Raw genomic sequence first — 22,422 nt, forward strand, 5'->3', positions numbered from 1 at the left:
TATCAGGGACAAGGAGATGAAAATTAGCTACCACTCCAGTTTTAGGAAGCTCAGTCTAATCATGGAGATTAAACACCAGATTTTAACTCACCGTAACAGGAGGTGATACACTTATCTGACATACTCTCTTACTTATCAATGTGTCTATTATCTCCCCCCTTAGAATGGAAGCTCCACAAGGGCAGAGATTTTTGCCCCCACGCAGTGGGGGCACACATAGCCTGGCACATAAATAGGTGTGAATAAGTAGTTATTAAATGAATGACTGAAACAAGCAAACTATATATAGTTTGTTGGAAGGTGTTAAGCGCTATGAGGTAAAAACAAACCAAGTAAGATACGGGCAATGGGGGTGAGACGGTGCAATCTTTAGTGTGGTCAAGTCAGACTTCACAGAAGACACCATTTGACCCAAGACTTGAAGACCTGAAGCGGGTGACCAGCAAGCCATGTTGATATCTGGGGAAAGAAAGATATCCGTGGCAAAGGAAACAGCCAAGCCAAAAGCACTGCGGCAGGACCTGGCCTCTCCAACAATAACAGGGAGGCCAGAGGGAATGGAGCAGAGCGAAAGAGGCGGGGGCATCAGGAGGTGGTGGGATGGGCACGAGGTATGAAGACACTGAAACAGAGAGGTTAAGAAAATTGCTATCACGCAGATAATAAGGAACTGGCTGACTACACTGGGCAGAATAAAGCAGTTAGTGCTGACAGGAGGCAGAGCTGAAGAGACGAAGGGCTCCTCCTGGTTTAGGGGAGGAGCAAGCCTCCCGCCCCGGCACCACCCGGCAGACCCCTCGGCTCCTGAGGAGGGTGCGCGCGCGCACAGCCAGCCTGGGAAGACCCTCCAGGCCTCCCGCAGCCCGAGGGGTGGAAGCACCGCCCTCCCCGCGGCGGGAGGGAAAGCCGGGACTGGTGTGGGTGGAGGCGGCCTTCCCCAGGCCTTGCGGAGCAGGGTGCGGTAGAATTGGGTCTAGGGGCTCAGACTCACGCTCTGCGGACCCGGCTGGTCTGCGATCTGCTCCGCCCCGCGCCTCCCGCCGCCGCGTTTGAACCAGAGGAACGGCGCGGGCGGGTCTCAGCCGTGTCTGGACCAATCAGCGTGCCCGTTCCTATGATAGACATGGGCTTCTCAGCCAGGCCCCGCCCACGTCTTTAAAGTGATGGAGAAAGTGAAAAGGAGAGCCAATCAAATTGCATCTTCCTTTGACTCGCGACCAATGGGATAAAGGGAAGGGCAAAGTCGGCTGGGCAGGTCTTGGAAGTTTGAAATTGGCGGTTAAGCAGGATGCTGCGTTTGGGAACGCGACTGTTTATCTAGGATCCCTGAGGAAGTCGCCTGGGTGCTGTCCCCTGCTCTCGGCCACCCGCGAGGAGGTAGGCAGCCAGGCTACTCAGCCTGGTCTTCTTTCTCTCTCACGCGGCTAAGGTAGAAGTACTTGTCACCTGGGGAAACCCAATGGTTCTCTGCTACAACTGAGGCGGCGAATGTTTTGAGGTTGACTTCAACCTACCTTGATTACTCTATCTCCCGGCTGACTGCCCTGCAAGGAGTTGATGAAAGTCATTGAGGCTGTCTGAAAGGACACTTTAAAATAAATTATAGAAGAGATACTTAAAACAGGCACGTCACCAAAACGGAAATCCAGATGACCAACAAATGTATGAAAGGTGTCAACCTCGTTCATAATCAGAAAAAATGAAAAATAAAGTCACAATGAGAAACAATAACACTCAAATTCGAGAACAACAACAAAAAAAGGATGTGACAGTGTTTGCGAAGATGTGGAGGTACACACATTTATACAGTACCCGTAGACGTGTAAATGGACACAATCTCTGAAATTTAAAAAAAACAAAGTATGGCACTATTTGCTAACATTGAAGATTTGTGCATTCTATGACTATTGCTAGGAGTAGTTTCTCTACCTAAGAAAAACTCCTATTTATTTATTTATTTATTTATTTATTTTGAGGCGAAGTGTTGCTCTGTCTCCCAGGCTGGAGTGCAATGGCACGATCTCGCCTCACTGCAACCTCCGCCTCCCAGGTTCAAGCTATTCTCTTGTCTCACCCTTCCAAGTAACTGGGATTACAGGCGCACACCACCATGCCCAATTGTTTGTATTTTTAGTAAAGATGGGGTTTCACCATGTTGGCCAGGCTGGTCTTGAACTCCTGACCTCAAGTGATCCGCCCACCTCTGCCTCCCAAAGTGCTGAGATTACAGGCCTTAGCCACCGCTCCCAGCGAGAAACTCCTACTTATGTACACCAAGAGATGTGTATAAGAATACAAAATAGTGTTGGCAAAAAACTGGAAGCGACATAAATGTCTATCAGCAGTAGAAAAGACAAAATTGTATATTGCAGTGTTTTCATAAACAATGAACAAGAATAAACTGCAACTAACCACAATGGCATAATGAGTCTCAAAACAAGGCCTAATGAAGGAAGCAAGACAATGACATATGATTCCATTCATATAAATTCCAAAAGCGGACAAAACAAAACAACGTAGTTTAAGGAGGGATGTATTTAGGTTGATGCAAATCATTGAGGTTTTTGCCATTTTTAAAAGTAATGGCAAACCCATAAAGAAAGCAAAAGTCAGAATAGTAGTTACCTGATGGAGGCCTTTCAGCGTGTTGGGGTGCTGCTATGATCTATTTCTTAACCTAGGTAGCAACAATATGGATGTGGTTTTATAATGATTAAATTGTGTGTATAATTATGCACACGTGTGTGTATGTGTATGTTCTGTTTATAAATGTAAAGTCTTTTTCGTACGCTCCTAATTCTACAGTAGATAGAACTGGAGATGTGTTCTCGCACAACTCACACACACACACACACCAGCACTTGATTAAAGCTACAGGCTTGCTTAGTACACATTTGTTTGTTTTCCTTCCCTAAACATAACTTACTTCTTGTTCCCGGGGCCAATAATGGATAGCTACTATTTATCAAGCACCTCTTTTTTTTTTTTTCTCTTAGACAGAATCTCACTCTGTCACCCAGGCTGGAGTTCAGTGGCACAATCACGACTTACTGTAGCTTCCACCTCTCCAGGCTCAAGTGATCATCCCACCTCAGCCCTCCCAGTAGCTGGAACCACAGGCATGTACCACCATGCCGGGCTAATTTTTTTTTTTTTTTTTTTGTAGAGATGGAGTCTCCCTGTGTTGCCCAAGCTGATCTCAAACTCCTGGACTCAAGCAATCATCCTGTCCAACCTCCCAAAGTGCTGGGATTAAGGTGTGAGCTACTGCACCCAGCCCAGAAACTTCTATATAAAGAAAATAACTGACCGGACCCAATGGCTCGTGCCTGTAATCCCAACATTTTGGGAGGCCAAGGTGGGCGGATCACTTGAGGTCAGAAATTTGAGACCAGCCCGGCCAATGTGATGAAACCCCATCTCTACTAAAAATACAAAAATTATTCTGGCATGGTGGCAAACACCTGTAATCCCAGCTACTCAGGAGGGTAAGACAGGAGAATCACTTGAACCTGAGAGGTGGAGGTTGCAGTGAGCCGAGATGTCGCTCACCACTGCACTCCAGTCTGGGTGAGAGAGTGAGACTGTGTCTTTAAAAAAAAATAAATAAATTATCATCAGCTGAGTGAGCTGAGAGCTTTCTAGGTGCGAACCATATTCCTTCAATAGCCCCTGAAGTAGGCACTATTATTAGCATCTGCCTCTATGGAAAGGAGCCACTCTCATGCTGGCTCAGATGCAAATATCCCAGATATTCCTTGTTTCCCAAAGATGTGTTCCCACAACTGATATGAGCAACACTTTCAGGTGGCAAACAAAAGTCACTTATTTGTTAAATTATATATTTTACTATGTGTTAGGAAAAACTATAGCTAGCCCATCAAACCAAGTATTTTATAGATGATACCACTTGGAGTGAGACCAAAGGAAATATTTAAGAAGAAAAAATGAGCCAGTAAATGAAATATTAAGTAATCAGTAGTACAGGTTGCACATGGGTATAGCTTTAGACCAAATCTTGAAATTTTGGAAACACCGCATCATTTGACATAATTCTCAAGCAAGTCTCTGAAGTAGGCACTATTGTTAGCATCCCCATTTTACCAGCAGAGAAATTCAAGCTCAGAGAAATAAAGTCACACACTAGTAAACAGTGGGGCCAGGACCTGAAATTTCATTCTAAAGCCCATTTTGATAACCACCAAACTGTATCGACTTATGTTTATCCCAGCACCTAGCACATAATATTTATAAATATTTGTGGACTAAATGATGAACTCTAACTCCATGTCTATTTGATTACAATTTAATTACTTCTTTCCAGCCTACCAACAATCAACTTTGTAGGCTCTCCATAGAAGTGTATTAAATTTACAAATGAATTGCCTTCTGATTCTACACACTACTGATTATACCTTCTCAGGGTGCAGGTATTCCAGAAGCAGTGGTTCACAACCTTGCATTCACATTGAGATCACCTGGGAAGCTTTAAAAGAACATTGACACCTGGGCCCCATCCTTGGAGATCCTCATTTCATTGTTCCAGAATCAAGCCTAGGAATTGGGAGTTAGTCAAGCTGCCCAAGTGATACGGTTTGGCAGTGTCCCCACCCAAATCTTATCTTGAATTCCCACCTGTTGTGGGAGGGACGGAGTGGGAGATAGTCGAATCATGGTGGCAGGTCTTTCCTGTGCTGCTCTCGTGATAGTGAATAAGTCTTACGAGATCTGATGGTTTTATAAGGGGGAGATTCCCTGCACAAGCTCTATTCTCTTGTCTGCCGCCATCCACGTAAGATGTGAATTGCTCCTCCTTGCCTTCTGCCACGATTGTGAGGCTTCCCCAGCCATGTGGAACTGCAAGTCCATTAAACTTCTTTCTTTTGTAAATGCCCGGTCTCAGGTATGTCCTTATCAGCAGTGTGAAAACAGACTAATACACCAAGTGACCCCATTGTGCAGCCAATGTCATGAACTACTTGCCTAGAAAGGGCGAATATACTACTAACTAAATGTCAAACTGTATTTTTCATTGTAATTTAACAAATTGACAATATGACTTTATTATCAGTCTTTGTTAACAAGAGTCTGCCCCTATGGAGAGGACCCACTCTCATGCTGGCTCAGATGTAAAGTGGAGACCTCAGAATGGGCCTTCCAGTCCTTGCTCTGTGATCCACCACAGTGAAACCAAAGAGAGTGATGGCTAAGTAATTTAACAGAAGGAGACCAGGGAGTATGGGTTATGTTCAGCTTAAGTAAGGATTGAATTCTAAAATAAGTGTTTCATGTTTTCATATTTGGAGCCTTAAGTGAAGATGGGTATACAAAACGAAGAGATTCCCAAGCAGTACACACAAGCAAAAGACATGCAACTTGGTTTCCTCTCCTCTTTCTTCTCTCCTTTTCTCTTCTTTCCCCTCACTTTCTCTCATCCCAGTGGGGTTCCATTTGAGGTTTTAAACTGAAATGGAGGCCAGGCATGGTGGCTCAGCCTGTAATCCTGGCATTTTGGGAAGCCAAGGCATAAGGATCACCTGAGGCTGGTCAGGAGTTCAAGATCAACTTGGCCAAGATGGTGAAACCCCGTCTCTACTAAAAATGTAAAAAAATCGGCCAGGTAGGCCGGGCGCGGTGGCTTACGCCTGTAATCCCAGCACTTTGGGAGGCCGAGGCGGGCGGATCACGAGGTCAGGAGATCGAGACCATCCTGGCTAACACGGTGAAACCCCGTCTCTACTAAAAATGCAAAAAAAAATTAGCCGGGCGAGGCGGCGGGCGCCTGTAGTCCCAGCTACTCGGGAGGCTGAGGCAGGAGAATGGCGTGAACCCGGGAGGCGGAGCTTGCAGTGAGCCGAGATCGCGCCATTGCACTCCAGCCTGGGCGACTAAGCGAGACTCTGTCTCAAAAAAAAAAAAAAAAAAAAAAAAAAATCGGCCAGGCAGGGTGGCACACACCTGTAATCCCAGCTACTCAGGAGGCTGAGGCAAGAGAATCACTTGAACCCAGGAGGCAGAGGTTGCAGTGAGCCAAGATCTCACCATTGCACTCCAGCCTGGGTGACATTTTTATTTTATTTTTATTTTTAAAATAAAATTAAACATTAAACTTAAAAATTAAAATAAACTGAAATGGAAATCAAATTCTAGACACTTGATCTTCTTTCTAGCCTAGCAACAGTCAACTTTGTAGGCTCTCAGTAAAAGTTTATTGAATTCACATATGAACAAACTTCTGATTCTACACACATTATTTAACCTCTTTGAGCCTAAATTTATGCCTAGCTATTGTGAGATTTAGAAGTTAAGAGATGTGAAACGCTTTGTAAAATCTAAAGCCAGCAACTCACAAACTGGGAGAAAAATTTGTAAATCTAATATCTAATGAGAAACTAGCATCCATTATGTATAAAGAATTCCTACAATCTGACAATAAAAAACAAATAGCCCAAGTTAAAAACAAGCAAAAGATGTGAAGAGACAATTCTCCAAAAAGTATATGCCAATAGCCAAAAAGCACGTGAAAAGATGCCCAGCAACATTAGTCATGAGGGAAATGCAAATCAAAATCACAATAACACTTCATGTCCCCTAGGATAGTTATAAATAAACAGAAAGACAATAACAAGTACTGGTGAGGGTGTAAGAAAATCAATCCCTCCTAAGCTGCTGGTGGGAAGGTAAAATGATGAGCCACTTTGGAAAACAGTTTGGCAGTTCCTCAAAAAGTTAAACATAGAGCAACCATATGACCCAACAATTTCCTCCCTAGGCATATAACCAAAAGAAATAAAAACATGGCTGGGCGCGGTGGCACACGCCTGTAATCCCAGCACTTTGGGAGGCCGAGGCGGGCGGATCAAAAGGTCAGGAGATCGAGACCATCCTGGCTAACACGGTGAAACCCCGTCTCTACTAAAAATACAAAAAAATTAGGCGGGGATGATGGCGGGCGCCTGTAGTCCCAGCTACTTGGGAGGCTGAGGCAGGAGAATGGCGTAAACCCGGGAGGCGGAGCTTGCAGTGAGGTGAGATTGCGCCACCGCACTCCAGCCTGGGCAACAGAGCGAGATTCCATCTCAAAATAAAAAAAAAAGAAATAAAAACATATATTCACACAAAAACTTGTATACATGTGGTCCTAACAGCACTATTCACAATAGCCAAAAAGTGGAAACTAACCAAATGTCCATCAACTTATGAAAGGATAAACAAAAGATGGTATCACCATGCAATGGAGTATTATTTGACCATAAAAAGGAATGAACCACTTAAACATGCTAAGATGTGGATGAGCCTCAAAAACATTATGCTCAGTGAAAGAATGCAGATGCCAAAGGCCACATATTGTAAGATTCCATTTGCATGAAATATCTAAGAGTATGTAAATCCATAGAGACGAAAGGTAGATTAGTGGGCTGTGGAGACAGGGAAATACGAAGTGATTACTAATGGGTACTGGGTACAGAGTTTCCTTCTTTCTTTTTTTTTCTGTATTGTCAGTGTATTTTATTTTAGCGACTTCAATAGGTGTGTAGTGGATCCACTGTGGTTTTTTGTTTTCAGATTTTATTCTTTTAGAGAAGTTTTAGGTTCACAGCAAAATTGAGAGGAAGGTACAAAGATGTCCCTTATATCCCCTGTCCCCACACAGACGTACCCTGCCCCATTATCACTGTCCTCCAGCAGGATGGTACATTTGTTATAATTGATTAATTGAATGAATCTTTATTATCTCCCAGCAATTTGGGAGGCTGAGGTGGGAGGATTGCTTGAGCCCAGGAGTTCAAAACCAGCCTGGACAACATAGCAAGACCCTGTCTGTATAAAAAAAATTGTTTTTAATTAACTGAGGCATGGCGGCACACACCTGTAATCCCAGCTACTCTGGTGACTGAGATGGGAGGATCGCTTGAGCCTGGGAGGTCAAGACTGCAGTGAGCTATGATTGCATCACTGCACTCCAACCTGGGCAACAGAGCAGGAGCCTATCAAAAAAGAAAGGAAAGAGAGGGAGGGAGGGAGGGAGGGAGGGAAAAGAGAGAGGAAAGAGGAAGGAAGGAAGTAGGGAAAAGGGAGAAGGAGAAAGAGAGGGAGAAAGAAAGACAGAAAAAAGAGAAAGGGAAAGAAAGGAGAGAAAGAGGAAGAAACATTATTATCACTCAAAATCCATGGTTTACACTCTTGGTATTATACATTCTGTGGGTTTGAACAGGTGTATAATGACATGTATCCACCAATATAGTATCATACAAAGTCTTTTCACTGCCCTAAAAGTCCTCTGTGCTTTGCCTATTGATTCATTCTTTCGTTTCTCCAATCCCTGGCAACCACTGATATTTTTACTGTCTCAATAGTTTTACCTTTTCCAGAATGTCATATAGTTGGAATCAGTAGGTAGTCGTTTCAGATTGGTGTCTTTCACTCAGGAATACGCATTTAATTTTCCTCTATGTTTTTTACATGAGTTGATACCTCATTTCTGTTTAACACTGAATAATATTCCATTGTCTGGATATACCACAATTTATTTATTCGTGACCTGCTGAAGGACCTCTTGTTTTCTTCCAAGTTTTGGCAGCTGTGAATAAAGCTGTTATAGAGAGCCATGCACAGGTTTTTGTGTGGACATGGTTTCAGTTCCTCTGGATAAATACCAAGGAGTGTGATTGCTAGGTTATATTGTAAGAATATGTTTACTTTTTTTTTTTTTTTTTGAGATGTTGTCTTGGTCTGTCGCCCAGGTTGAAATGCAGTGGCACGATCTCTGCTTACTGCAAGCTCCACCTCCCAGGTTCATTGCCATTCTCCTGCCTCAGCCTCCTGAGTAGCTGGGACTATAGGCGCCCACCACCACGCCTGGCTGGTTTTTGTATTTTTAGTAGAGACGGGGTTTCATTGTGTTAGCCAGGATGGTCTTGATCTCCTGACCTTGTAATCTGCCTGCCTCAGGCTCCCAAAGTGCTGGGATTACAGGCGTGAGCCATTGCGCCTGGCACTTTTTTTAATAAGAAAACACATAACTGTCTTCCAAGTGGCTGTACCATTTTGCATTCCCACCAGCAATGAAGGAAAGTTCCTGTTGCTCCACATCCTTGCCAGCACTTGATATTGTCGGTGTTCTGGATTTTGTCCATTCTAATAGGTATGTACAGAGTTTCTTTTTGGGGTGACAAAAATGTTCTGGAATTAGATAGTAGTGATGATTATACAACTTTGTAAATATACTAAAACCCACTGAATTGTACACTTTTCGAGAGTAAAATTTGTGGTATGTGAATTATATCTCAATTTTGAAAATATTTTTAGAGATGGGGTCTCACTCTGTCACCCAGGCTGGAGTGCAGTGGCACAATCATAGCTCTCTGTGACCTCGAACTCCTGGGCTCAAGTGATCTTCCCGCCTCGGCCTCCAAAACCGCTAGGACTACAGGTGCATGCCACTATACCCAGTTTGTTTGTTGTTTGTTCGTTTGTTTTTGTAGAGAGAAGATCTCACTTTGTTGCCCAGGCTGGTCTTGAACTCCTGGCCTCAAGGGATCCTCCCAGAACATTGGGATTACAAGCATGAGCCACTGTGCCTGGCCTCAATTTTTGTAATGTAAAAAAATTTCTAAAGCCAGTATATAAATGTGAAACATCATTGTAACTCAGGGTTTCTCAGCCCCGGGATTGTTGATATTTGGGGCTAGATAATTCTTTGTTGTCGAGGCTCTGTCCTGTGCATTGTAGTATCCCTGGCGTCCACCCACTAGCACACACACCCCAGCCATGGCAATGTCTAGACATTGTCAAATATCCCCTGGAGGACAAAATCACCCGGGATTGAAAAGCACCTGCTATAACTGTATGATGTGAACATTCTCAATGAATTCATTAAATATACTTTAATAAAGCCGGCAGAGCTCACAAAACAACCAAAATACGTCGCTCAGTTTTTAAGTATTATGACAATTTTAACTGATTATTAGAACTTTCATTCTGATCCCATCACTTTCCCAGTGTTTTCTCCAAGTTTGAACAAATGATTTCCGATGGTTTTTTCCCTCCTTGACCTGAGACAAAGCTTTTAACGAGAAAAGCTAAATTTTCAAAACTCAATTAAATGGTAATTAGCCTCCCTGCCATTTGATTTAGGCAATTTTTCTACGGTGCTTGGATATGTTCATTAATTGTGTTTCTTCAAAATGTTATAAGGTATAAAAACATACCTCTAATTCTTCAGCCCACTGACTTCAGGAGTGTTTTATAATTCCCAATCCATTTATAATGCAAGAAACTCAGGCACCTGATTCACACCAACTATTCTCTAAGGACAGCTTAAAAAAAAGAGGCATCAAATTGGTACAGTGGTCCAGGTCCCCGCTCTGTATACTTAACATAATTGTTACTGATGTCTAATCTACTAGAAAGAGACTAGATTAATGTCAATCTCTCAAAATTGATGCAAAGCATATACTTATTGGAAACTGTGTCTCATGCCTTGGCTAAGCTCCAAGAAGCCAAATATCTTGTCATAGGAATATGATTAAACATGCCCTACGTCGGACGGGCATGGTGCCTCACACCTGTAATCTCAGCACTTTGGAAGACAAGGTGGGCAGATCACTTGAGGCAAGTAGCTTCAGACCAGCCTGGGCAACATGGCAAAACGCCATGTCTACAAAAAAATACAAAATTTAGCCAGGCGTGGTAGTGTGTGCCTGTAGTCCCAGCTACTTGGGGGACTGAGGTGAGACTATTGCTTGAGCCCCAGAGGGGGAGGCTGCAGTGAGCTACACTCAAGCCTGGGTGACAAAGCAAGACTCTGTCTAAAAAAAATTTTTTTTAATTATATATATATATAATTGCAAAATAATAAAAAATTATGTATATATATACACACATACACACATATGTATGCCTTATATCTTTCATCTGGGCTTACCTTAGGCCTGCATATAATAATAACTTTTTAATAAAATTGACTCTCAGTCAGGCGTGGTGGCTCACACTTGTAATCCCAGCACTTTAGGAGGCCAGGGCGGGTGCATCACTTGAGGTGAGGAGTTCAAGACCCGCCTGGCCAACATGGGGAAACCCCCTCTTTACTAAAATACAAAAAAAAAAAAAAAAAGTAGCTGTGTGTGGTGGCAGGCACCTATAATACAAGCTACTTGGAAGGCTGAGGCAGGAGAATCACTTGAACCCAGGAGGCAGAGGTTGCAGTAAGCCGAGATTACGCTACTGCACTCCAGCCTGGGTGACAGAGTGAGACTTCATCTCAAAAAAATAGGCCAGGCGCGGTGGCTCACGCCTGTAATCCCAGCACTTTGGGAGGCTGAGACGGGCGGATCACGAGGTCAGGAGATCGAGACCATCCTGGCTAACACAGTGAAACCCCGTCTCTACTGAAAATACAAAAAATTAGCCGGGCGTGGTGGCAGGCACCTGTAGTCCCAGCTACTCGGGAGGCTGAGGCAGGAGAATGGCGTGAACCTGGGAGGCAGAGCTTGCAGTGAGCCGAGATCAGGCCACTGCGCTCCAGCCTGGGAGACAGAGTGAGACTCTGTCTCAAAAAATTAATTAATTAATTAATTAATTTAATTGACCCTCAACCTTTCCTGTCAACCTAATATTTATTATCTTTATTTATTTATTTATGTATTTTTTGAGACAGTCTCGCTCTGTTACCCAGGCTGGGGTGCAATGGCACAATCTCGGCTCACTGCAAGCTCCACCTCCCAGGTTCACACCATTCTCCTGCCTCAGCCTCCCGAGTAGCTGGGACTACAGGCACCCGCCACCAGCTAATTTTTTGTATTTTTAGCAGAGATGGGGTTTCACCATGTTAGCCAGGATGGTCTCGATCTCCTGACCTCGTGATCTGCCCGCCTTGGCCTCCCAAAGTGCTGGGATTACAGGCGTGAGCCACTGCACCTGGCCCCTAATATTTATTTTTCAAGTCCCTCTCCTATGCCCACGCACTCGAGCTGCACAGGATAATCTTTTTCTTTTCTCTTTTCTTTTTTCTTTTCTTTTCTTTTCAGAGACAGGATCTCACTATGTTGCCCAGGCTGGTGTCAAACTCCTGAGCTCAAGTGATTCTCCCACCTCAGTCTCCCAAAGTGCTAGGGTTACAGACATGAGCCACCTCGCCTGATCAATCCTCAATATCTTACACAGTGCCTGGCCTTTGGTAGGCTCTCAATAAATTTGTATTCTCTGAATTAATGTGTGAATAAATGAATCCATGCACCTATAATTCAATAAAGTGCTAGATATAAAGGTCAGGTGTAAAAGCCACTCTGCTTTAAGTTTTCATGTAAGAATTTTGTGACCGTTGATGGGTTTGAATCGAAACATGGAATAAATATCTAGAAGCAGTCATCCTGGGGAAGAACAAAAAAACACAGAAAGACATCAGTAAAAGGCTTTCGAGAGACAAATAGAGGCCAGGCTCGGTGGCTCAACCTGTAATCCCAGCACTTTGGGAAGCCAAGGCAGGTGGATGACTTGAGGTCAGGAGTTCGAGACCAGCCTGGCCAACATGGTGAAACCCTGTCTCCACTAAAAATACAAAAATTAACTGGGCACGTTGGTGGGTACCTGTAATCCCAGCTACTCAGGAAGCTGAGGCAGGAGAATAGCTTGAATCTGGGAGGCAGAACAGGACAGGGATTTTCACAATGCTTTTCCATACGATGTCTGGAATCTATAGATAACACAAGCAGTTAGATCAGGGGTTGATTTTTAACTACCAAACCCAGGGCGTGCAGGGCTATCTGCCTGTGGATTTCATTTCTGCCTTTTAGTTTTTACTTCTTCTTTCTTTGGAGGCAGAAACTGGGCATAAGACGGGGTGGTCTCCTCCCTTAGAGGCAGGGTCTTGCTATGTTTCCCAGGCTGATCTTGAACTCCTGGCTTCATTTAATCCTCCTGCCTCGGCCTCCCAAAGGGCTGGGATTACAGGCATAAGCCACCATATCCAGCCTATAAGAATACAGTTTCTTCTGTTATAGTGCTAGAGGTCAAAAGACTGACACAGGTATCACATACTAAGATCAAAGTATTGGAGTCTCTCAGAGAAAGTCGTTATCCTTGCCTTTTTCAGCTTTTAGAAGCCACCTACATTCTTTGATTCATGGCTTCATTTGCCATCTTCAAAGCAAATAATGTAGCAAATGGAGCATCTTGATTCTCTCCTTCTCTCCTGTTTCCTCTCTCTTTCTGACCCCTTTATTTATCACATTCACATTTCCTTATCTTTCTGGCCTTCTTCCTTTCTTCTTTCTTAAAAATATTTTTTATATTTTTAAATTTTTTTTCTGAGAATCTCGCTCTGTCACCCAGACTGGAGTGCAGTAGCATTATCTCAGCTCACTGCAACCTGTGCCTACTGGGTTCAAGCAATTCTTGTGCCTCAGCCTCCCAAATTGCTGGGATTACAGGCATGCGCCACCACACCCAGCTAATTTTTGTATTTTTAGTAGAGATGATTGACCAGGCTGGTCTCGAACTCTAACCTCAAGTAATCCACCCGCCTCAGCCTCCCAAAGTGCTGGGATTAAAGGCGTGAGCCACTGTGCCCAGTCCCTCCTTCCCTCTTATAAAGACTCTTGTATCTCTGTATCTAGATAATCCCGAATAACTAACTCCCCCATCTCAAGATTTTAAATTTAATCACATTTGCAAAGTCCCTTTTGCTACAAGGTAATATACCCTTTTGACCTCTAGCACCATAACAGAAGAAATTGTATTCTAGGGAATGGAATGTGGATACCTTTGAGGCACTGCTATTGGGCCTACGAGAAAGGTTGAAGAAAAGTTAGTGCAGGCAAGAATAGGTGAGGTCAAAGACATTCCTTTTTAATGACTAAACGCTTATGCATTACAAAGAACTATCTTTGCAATTTCATTCTTTAAGACTAACTGAATTGGCCTTTTCCATGATCAATGATATTGGGTTGCACTTTTCTACTCTTTTTGCTTTTAGGCTGCTTTTGTAATGTTTTCTCTATTTCCCAACTTCTAATAAAGTGAAGACACTTGGAGAGGCTGACTGCAAGAGGCATTAGTTCAGCTTTCTGTGTGAGAAAGATCTACAGAACCCAAATATTTCTATTTGGGGCATGTATATATTGGCAAAAACACTGTCCAGTCTTGCATAGCTGTTTCCTTAAATTTTTTTTTTTTTTTTTTTTTTTTTTTTTTTTTTTTTTTGAGACAGGGTCTCACCATGTTGCCCAGGCTGGAGTGCAGTGGTATGACCTCAGCTCACCGCAACCTCCACCTCCCAGGTTCAAGCCATCCTCCTGCCTCAGCCCCCGTAGTAGCTGGGATTACAGGCACTCGCCACCATGCCCAGCTAATTTTTGTATTTTTAGTAGAGACGGGGTTTGGCCATGTTGGCCAGGCTGATCTCAAACTCCTGACCTTAGGTCCTCCACCTGCCTCCGCCTCCCAAAGTACTGGGATTACAGGGGTTAGCCACCACGCCATGCCATCTAAACCATTTTTAAGTGTACAGTTCAGTGGTAGTAAATGCATTCATATGGTTGTACAACCATCACCACCCTCCGTACACAGAACTCTTTTCATCTTGCAAAACTAAAACCCCATCCCCATTAAACACAAACTCCCCATTCTCCACTCCCCAAACTCCTGGAAACTACCATTCTACTTTCTGTCTCTGGAATTTTGACTACTATAGGTATCTCATATAAGTGGAATCATATAGTATTTGTTCTTTTGTGACTGATTTGTTTCCCTTAACACAAGTTCATCCATGTTGTAGCATGTGTCAGAATTTCCTTCCTTTTTAAGACTGAATAATAGTCTATTGTATGAGAAAGGGTATTGCTCTGTCACTCAGGCTGGAGTGCAGGGGTGTGATCAGGGCTCACTGCAAGCTCCAACTTTCGGGCTCAAGCAATTCTCCCACCTCAGCCCCCTGAGTAGCTGGGATGGCAGGCACACACCACCACATTGTTTTGTTTTTTGTGCTTTTTTTTTTTTTTTTGAGACAAGGTCTCGCTCTGTTGCCCAGGCTGGAGGGCAATGGTGTGATCTTGGCTCACTGAAACCTCTGCCTCCCAGGTTCAAGCAATTCTCATGCCTCAGCCTCCCAAGTAGCTGGGATTACAGGTCCGCACTACTATGCCCAGCTAATTTTTGTATTTTCAGTAGAGATGGGGATTTCACCATGTTGACAAGGCTGGTTTCGAACTCCTGACCTCAGGTGATCCACCCACCTGGGCCTCCCAAAGTGCTGGGATTACAGGTGCGAGCCACTGTGCCTGGCCCCCATTCATCTGTTGATGAGCACTTGAGTTTACTTCTACCTTTTGGCTATTGTGAATAATAAGTACAAATATCTCTTTGAATCCCTGATTTCAATTATTTTGAATATATCTCCAGAAGTGGAATTGCTGGATCATAAGGAAATTCTATTTTGAGTTATTTAAGGAACCACCATTCTGTTTCCCACAGTAGCTGCATCATTTTACATTCCCAGCCATGCACCAGGGCTCCAATTTATCTACATCCTCGTCAACACTTGTTGTTTTCTGTTTGGCAGTAGGCGTCCTAATGGGTGGGAAGTGGCATCTCCTTGCATAGTTCTTTGAAGCTGTCACATCAGCCCTTTACTTCCCACATATTACATAAAGGGAGAGTGCCAGCATATGCCCTCCATAGCCTTAATTCTGAACTCCTGACTTCCATTTCCTGGTCTACCCAGGGAGAACTGGACAGAAACTGAAGGAGCCGTGATGTTCTCCAAAATGAAGCACAAGGAAACAGGTTTAAGCCAGCTGGTTCCCAAGCTAGGCTAGGAGACTTTACAGATGATCAAATTTCCAAATGTGTGTGTGTGCATGCGTGTGTGTGTGCGTGCGTGCGTGTGTGTGTGACTGATATAGGATTGCAACGACTTATTTTGCAAAATAAGAACTTTTTTTAATGTTTAATGTTATTTTATAATATTTTTGTTTTATAATATTTTATTTTGTTTTATTTAAAGACAGAGCCTCTCTATATTGCCCAGGCTGGAGTATGGTGGCTATCCACAGGAATGATCATAGCTCACTGCAGCCTTGAACTCCTGGGCAATCCTCCTGCCTCAGCCTCCCTAGTAACTGGGGCTACAGATGCATGTCACAGCACCTGGTTCTATTATTTTATTTTATTTAAAAATAATATTTATTTTAATATTTCTAAATGTTCAAATAATTTTAAAAGAGCATCCTTTTTTACATACCCATGTATGTATGTATATATTATACATTATACATACACACCCATATATATACACACATACACACATACATATGCATATGCACACATACATGCATACATATCCATATACTTACACACATACATACACATGTATACACACATACATACACATACACACATATATACACACATACACATATGCACACATATATGCCCATATATACATACACACATATACAGAAACACATATGCACACATGCATACACATATATACACACATATATATGTGTATACATACATGTATACACACATACATATTTATACACACATATACACAAATATACATATACACATATACACATACACAATATATACATACACACATATACACACACATATATACATACAAACATCTATACACACATACACACATATATACATACACACACATATATACACACATACACAATATACATACACACCTATACACGCACACATCTCTGGAGTTGGCAGACCTGGGTTTAACTTCTAGCTATGCCCCTTATTACCTGTGTGTAGGCAAATTATGTAACCTCTTTTTGTCTCCATTTCGTCATCTATAAAATAAGATCATAACACCTACCTCCCTGGGCTGTTGTAAGAAATATGTTACATAATTTGCCTCCGACCTGGGTTTCTTCCAGGGGTCTTTATCTTAGAGAATGTCCATCTGGAAGTATACAAACCCAAAGCTAGGAAATAAAGCTGTAAAAGTTTTTCTGGGAAAGTGCTCTCTGAGCTGATATCAGAAGGAATGGTGGGAGTTAACCAGGGAAAGAGTGGGAGAAAATATTCCAGGCAGAGGGAACAGCACATTCAAAGACCCAGTAGCGAAAAGGAGCCCTGACAGGATGATGTTGGTCAAAGGGTACAAAGTTTCAGTTGATAGGATGAATAAATTCAGGAGAGCTATTATACTGTGTGGTGACTCTAGTTAATAACAATGTATTGTATGCTTGAAATTGGCTAAAAAAGTAGATGTTGGCTAGGTGCGGTGGCTCATGCCTGTAATCCCAGCACTTTGGGAGGCCGAGGGCAGGAGTTCAAGACCAGCCTGGTCCATCCTGGTGAAACCCCGTCTCTACTAAAAATACAAAAATGAGCCAGGCATTGTGGTGGGCTCCTGTAATCCCAGCTACTCAGGAGGCTGAGGCATGAGAATCACTTGAACCCAGGAGTTGGAGATTGCAGTGAGCTGAGATCGCACCACTGCAATCCAGCCTGGGTGACAGAGCAAGGTTCCGTCTCAAAAAAAAAAAAAAAAAAATAGATTTTAAATGTTCTCACCACAAATAAAGGTGAAGTGATGAATATATTAAGTAACTTGATTTAATCATTTCACAATGTATACATACATCAAAACCTCATGTTGCACACTTTAAATGTACACAATTTGTATTTGTTGATTATACCTTAATAAAGCTGGAGGAGGAGGGGCAAGAGAGCCCTGAGTATCAAATTGAAAGAAAGCAGTATCCCTAAAGCTCTGAACACAGTGAAGGATGAAGATGAGGACTTAGTTGAATACTCTGGTTTTGAAATGCGCGTCCACTTCCAATGGTGCTATAACACATTTTCAGCAACGTGGTGGCTAAAAGCAAATGAAATTTATTCCCTCCTAGTTCTAGAGGCTAGGAATATGAAATCACTATTGCTGGGCTGAAGTCAACACGTCAGCAGGGGATGCACTCCCTCCGGAGGCTCTAGCGGGAGAATCTTTGCCTTTCCTCCCTCAGCTTCTGGTAGCTGCCAGCATTCCTTAGCTTGTGGCCATTTCACTGCACTCTTCAAGCCTAGCATCTTCAAGTCTCCCTCTGCTCTGTCTTCATGTCACGTTCTCTGTATGTTGTCCATTCTCCCTCTGCCTCCCTCTTAAAAGAATATATGTGGCTGGACGTGATGGTTCATGCCTCTAATCCTGCACTTTGGGAGGATTACTTGAGCCCAGGAGTTCGAGAGCAGCCTGGGCAACATGGTGAGACCTTATCTACAAAAAATCAAAAAATTAGCTGGGCTTGGGGGTGCACGCCTGTGGTCCCAGCTACTTACTAGGCCGAGGTGGGAGGATTGCTTGAGCCCAGAAGGTGGAGGCTGCAGTGAGCCATGATTGCACCACTGCACTCCTGCCTGGATGGCTGAGCAAGGTTCTGTCTCAAAAAAAAAAAAAAAGAATATACATGATAGAATCCAGAATAATCTCCCCATCTCAAGACCTTTTTTTTTTTTTTTTTTTTGGAGACAGAGTCTCACTCGTTGCCCAGGCTGGAGTGCAGTGGTGAGATCTCAGCTCATTGTAACCTCTGCCTCCCAGGTTCAAGCCATTCTCCTGCCTCAGCCTCCTGAATAGCTGGGATTATAGGCACGTGCCACCACGCCCAGCTAATTTTTGTATTTTTAAAAGAGACAGGGTTTTGCCATGTTGGCTAGGCTTGTCTCGAACTCCTTACCTTTGGTGATCCACCCTCCTCGGCCTCCCAAAGTGCGGGGATTACAGGCATAAGCCACCACACCTGGCCATCTCAAAATCCTTAATCACATCTTCAAAGACCCTTTTTCTTTCTTTCTTTCTTTCTTTCTTTCTTTCTTTTTTTTTTTCGGAGATGGAGTTTGGCTCTGTCACCCTGTCTGGAGTGCAGTGGCACGATCAAGGTTCACTGCAACTTCCGCTTCCCAGGTTCAAGCCATTCTTCTGCCCCAGCCTCCTGAATAGGTGGGGGATACAGGTACACACCGCCATGCCTGGCTAATTTTTTGAATTTTTTTAGTAGAGACGGGGTTTCACCGTGTTGCCCAGATTGGTCTAGGACTCTTGAGCTCAGGCAATACACCCGCCTCGGCCTCCCAAAGTATTAGTATTACAGGCGTAAGCCACTGCGCCCGGCCATTCAAAGACCCTTTTTCTAAATAAGGTAACATTTACAGGGATTAGGACATGGCCATCCTTTGAGGGACTATTCTGCAGCCTACCACATAAAAATGCACTTTATAATCAAGGCCTGGCATACAGAAAGCATTGAATATTGGCTACTAGTATCATTACCAATGTCAAAATCATTACTGTCTAAGATATCTTGTTTGCCTTGTCACCTTAACTCCACGCAAATAGCCTTGAGCAAAATTTTAGGGATTAGTCATCTGCTTTTTCATTTATTTACTTATTTTTGGGCAAAATGTACATTTACATAGTTGAAACTCAAAAGGCACCTCCAAAGAGAATATCTCCCTCCAGACTACCATTTCCTCTTCATGGAAGTATCAATGAGCGACTTTTACGTGATTCTTCCCAGAATTATGTTCCACAGAAAAAGCACATATTTGACCAGGCACAGTGTCTCATGCCTGTAATCCCAGCACTTTGAGAGGCCGGGGAGGGAGGACTGCTTGAGCCTAGGAGTTTGAGACCAGCCTGGGCAACATACCAAGACCTCATCTCTACTAAAAATAAAAAAATTAGCCAGGCATGGTGATGTGCTCCTATACTGCCAGCTACTTGGGAGGCTGAGATGGGAGGATCTCTTGAGCCCAGGAGTTCGAGGTTGCAATGAACTGTGATTGTGCCACTGTACTCCAGCCTCGGCAACAGAAAGAGATCCTGTCTTAAAAGAAAAAAAAAAAAAGAAAATTCTCCTGTGTGTATGCAGGAGGCAACACTTATTCAGTCTATAGCTGGCGATGACTTGCCTTGATTTCATAGAGTTCGTATGACTCTACAGCCCCAATCCCTGGATTACATAGGACATAATCCCTGTCCTCAAGGGGCTGATAGTTTAGTCAAGACAATGGTTGTCCCTCCGTGCACTCCCTTTGTCTTAACACTTCAGGGCATCCCTTATGAAACATTTGCACGTTTGGTCACACCTTTCTTTGATCAGTCTCTATTGCTCTGATCACTCCCCATCACCTCATCCTTAACACTCATTAAACCAGAAGTTTGCAACCAGGCACAGTGGCTCACCCCTGTAATCCCAGCACTTTGGGAGGCCAAGGTGGGTGGATCACTTGAGGTCAGGAGTTTGAGACCAGCTGGCCAACATGGTGAGACTCCATTTCTACTAAAAATCTCCCCCCCTAAAATTAGCCAGGCAGAGTGGCAGGCACCTGTAATCCCAGCTACTTGGAAGGCTGAGGCAGGGAAATCGCTTGAACCTGGGAGGCAGAGATTGCAGTGAGCCGAGGTCGAGACACTATCTCTAAATGAATAAATAAAATAAAAGTAAAAAGCACATATTTATATATTGTTTTTAATACATTTTTTAAGAGACGGGGTCTTACTCTGTCACCCAAGCTAGAGTGCAGTGGCTCAATCATGGCTCACTGCAACCTCAACCCATTGGACTCAAGTGATCCTCCCACCTCAGCCACCTAAGTAGCTGGAACTACAAGTGCATAGCACCATGCCAGGCTAATTTTTTTATTTTTATTTTTGTAGAGATAAGGTCTCACTATATTGCCCAGGCTGGTCTCGAACTCCTGGGCTCAAGTGATCTTCCTGCCTTGGCCTCCCAAAATGCTGAGATTATAGGCGTGAGCCACCATCCCCCTTCTGTTTTCAATACATTTTTACTACAAATTATAGTACACAGTATAATGTGTACTCCTCTGCAATTTGCTTTTGCAGTTAAAAATATGGCAGCCTCGGCCGGGCGCAGTGGCTCATGCCTATAATCCCAGTACTTTGGGAGGTGGAGGCGGGCGGATCACCTGAGGTCAGGAGTTCAAGACCAGCCTGACCAACATGGTGAAACCCTGTCTCTACTAAAAATACAAAAAAATAGCCAGGTGTGGTGGCTTTCGCCTATAATCCCAGTTACTCAGGAGGCTGAGGCAGGAGAATCCCTTGAACCTGGGAGGCAGAAGTTTCAGTGAGCCGAGATTGCACCATTGCACTCCAGCCTGGGTGACAAGAGCGAAACTCTGTCTCAAAAAAAAAAAAAAAAAAAAAAATATATATATATATATATATATATATATATATATATGGCAATCTGGGCCGGGCATGATGGCTCACATCTATAAGTACTTGGGAAGGCCAAGGAGGATCGCTTGAGGCCAGGAGTTTGAGACCAGTCTGGCCAACATGGTGAAACCCTGTCTCTACTAAAAATGCAAAAATTGGCCGGGCGCGGTGGCTCAAGCCTGTAATCCCAGCACTTTGGGAGGCCGAGGCGGGCGGATCACAAGGTCAGGAGATCTAGACCACAGTGAAACCCCGTCTCTACTAAAAATACAAAAAATTAGCCGGGCACGGTGGCGGGCGCCTGTAGTCCCAGCTACTCAGGAGGCTGAGGCAGGAGAATGGCGGGAACCCGGGAGGCGGAGCTTGCAGTGAGCCGAGATCGCGCCACTGCACTCCAGCCTGGGCAACAGCGTGAGACTCCGTCTCAAAAAAAAAAAAAAAAAAAAAAAATGCAAAAATTAGCCAGGCATGGTGGCATGCGCCTGTAGACCCAGCTACTCAGGAGGCTGAGGTGGAGGAGGATTGCTTGAGTTAACAGTTGGAGTCTGCAGTGAGCTATGATCATGCCATTGCACTTCAACCTGGGCAACAGAGGGAGACCCTGACTCAGAATCTATACATAGAGATATGGCAACTCTATCATTACGTAAAGAGCTTCTAACTTTCTTCCTGCTTTATTTCCTTCTTTTTTTTGTTTTGGGGTGGTCAGGGTCTCTCTCTGTCACCCAGGCTGGAGTGCAGAGGCATGATAATGGCTCACTGCGACCTCCTGGGCTCAGGCAATCCACCCACCTCAGCCTCCTGAGTAGCTGGGACTTCAGGCACCTGCCACTAAAACCGAATAATTTTTGTGTGGTTTTTTTTTTTTTTTTTTTTTTTTTTTTTTTTTTTTTTTTTTGTGGCAGCAAGGTCTTGTTATGTTACTGAGGCTAGTCTTGAACTCTTGGACTCAAGCGATCCTCCTGCCTCTGATAGTGCTACAATTTATGTATCTTTTATAGCTGCATAGTATTCCATGGAATGGCTATATCAAACTTTATTTAATCAGCCCCCAAATGATGGACATTTAGGTTGTCTCTAATGTATCGTTACATCAAACAATGCTGCAGAGTGACTTTTATGTATATGTTTCACACCTGCAAGTTTATCTGTATGATAAATTTTAAGTGCAATTTCCTTGGGTCAGATGTTCTCTTACAGCATAGTTT

The 22,422-nt window shown here is 43.6% G+C and overlaps 1 protein-coding gene and 1 long non-coding RNA gene across 20 annotated transcripts in view; one reads left to right on the forward strand and one right to left on the reverse strand.

The window, feature by feature from the left end:
- CIT (citron rho-interacting serine/threonine kinase) overlaps positions 1-1,051 on the reverse strand; it is a 195,767-nt gene extending 194,716 nt beyond the window's left edge. For all 19 annotated transcript variants that reach the window (XR_012420746.1, XR_012420745.1, XM_074008011.1 and 16 more), the window contains exon 1: positions 992-1,051. The gene's annotated coding sequence lies outside the window, so the exon portion shown is untranslated. The remainder of the gene's footprint in view (positions 1-991) is intronic.
- A 209-nt stretch (positions 1,052-1,260) lies between these two features.
- The window catches only part of LOC102135424 (uncharacterized), a 32,965-nt gene continuing 11,803 nt past the window's right edge, over positions 1,261-22,422 (forward strand). The window contains exon 1 of the long non-coding RNA XR_282303.5: positions 1,261-1,377. This is a non-coding gene — a long non-coding RNA (uncharacterized lncRNA). The remainder of the gene's footprint in view (positions 1,378-22,422) is intronic.

The sequence above is a fragment of the Macaca fascicularis genome, chromosome 11, assembly GCF_037993035.2.
Source record: "Macaca fascicularis isolate 582-1 chromosome 11, T2T-MFA8v1.1".
NCBI classification, from domain to species: domain Eukaryota; kingdom Metazoa; phylum Chordata; class Mammalia; order Primates; family Cercopithecidae; genus Macaca; species Macaca fascicularis.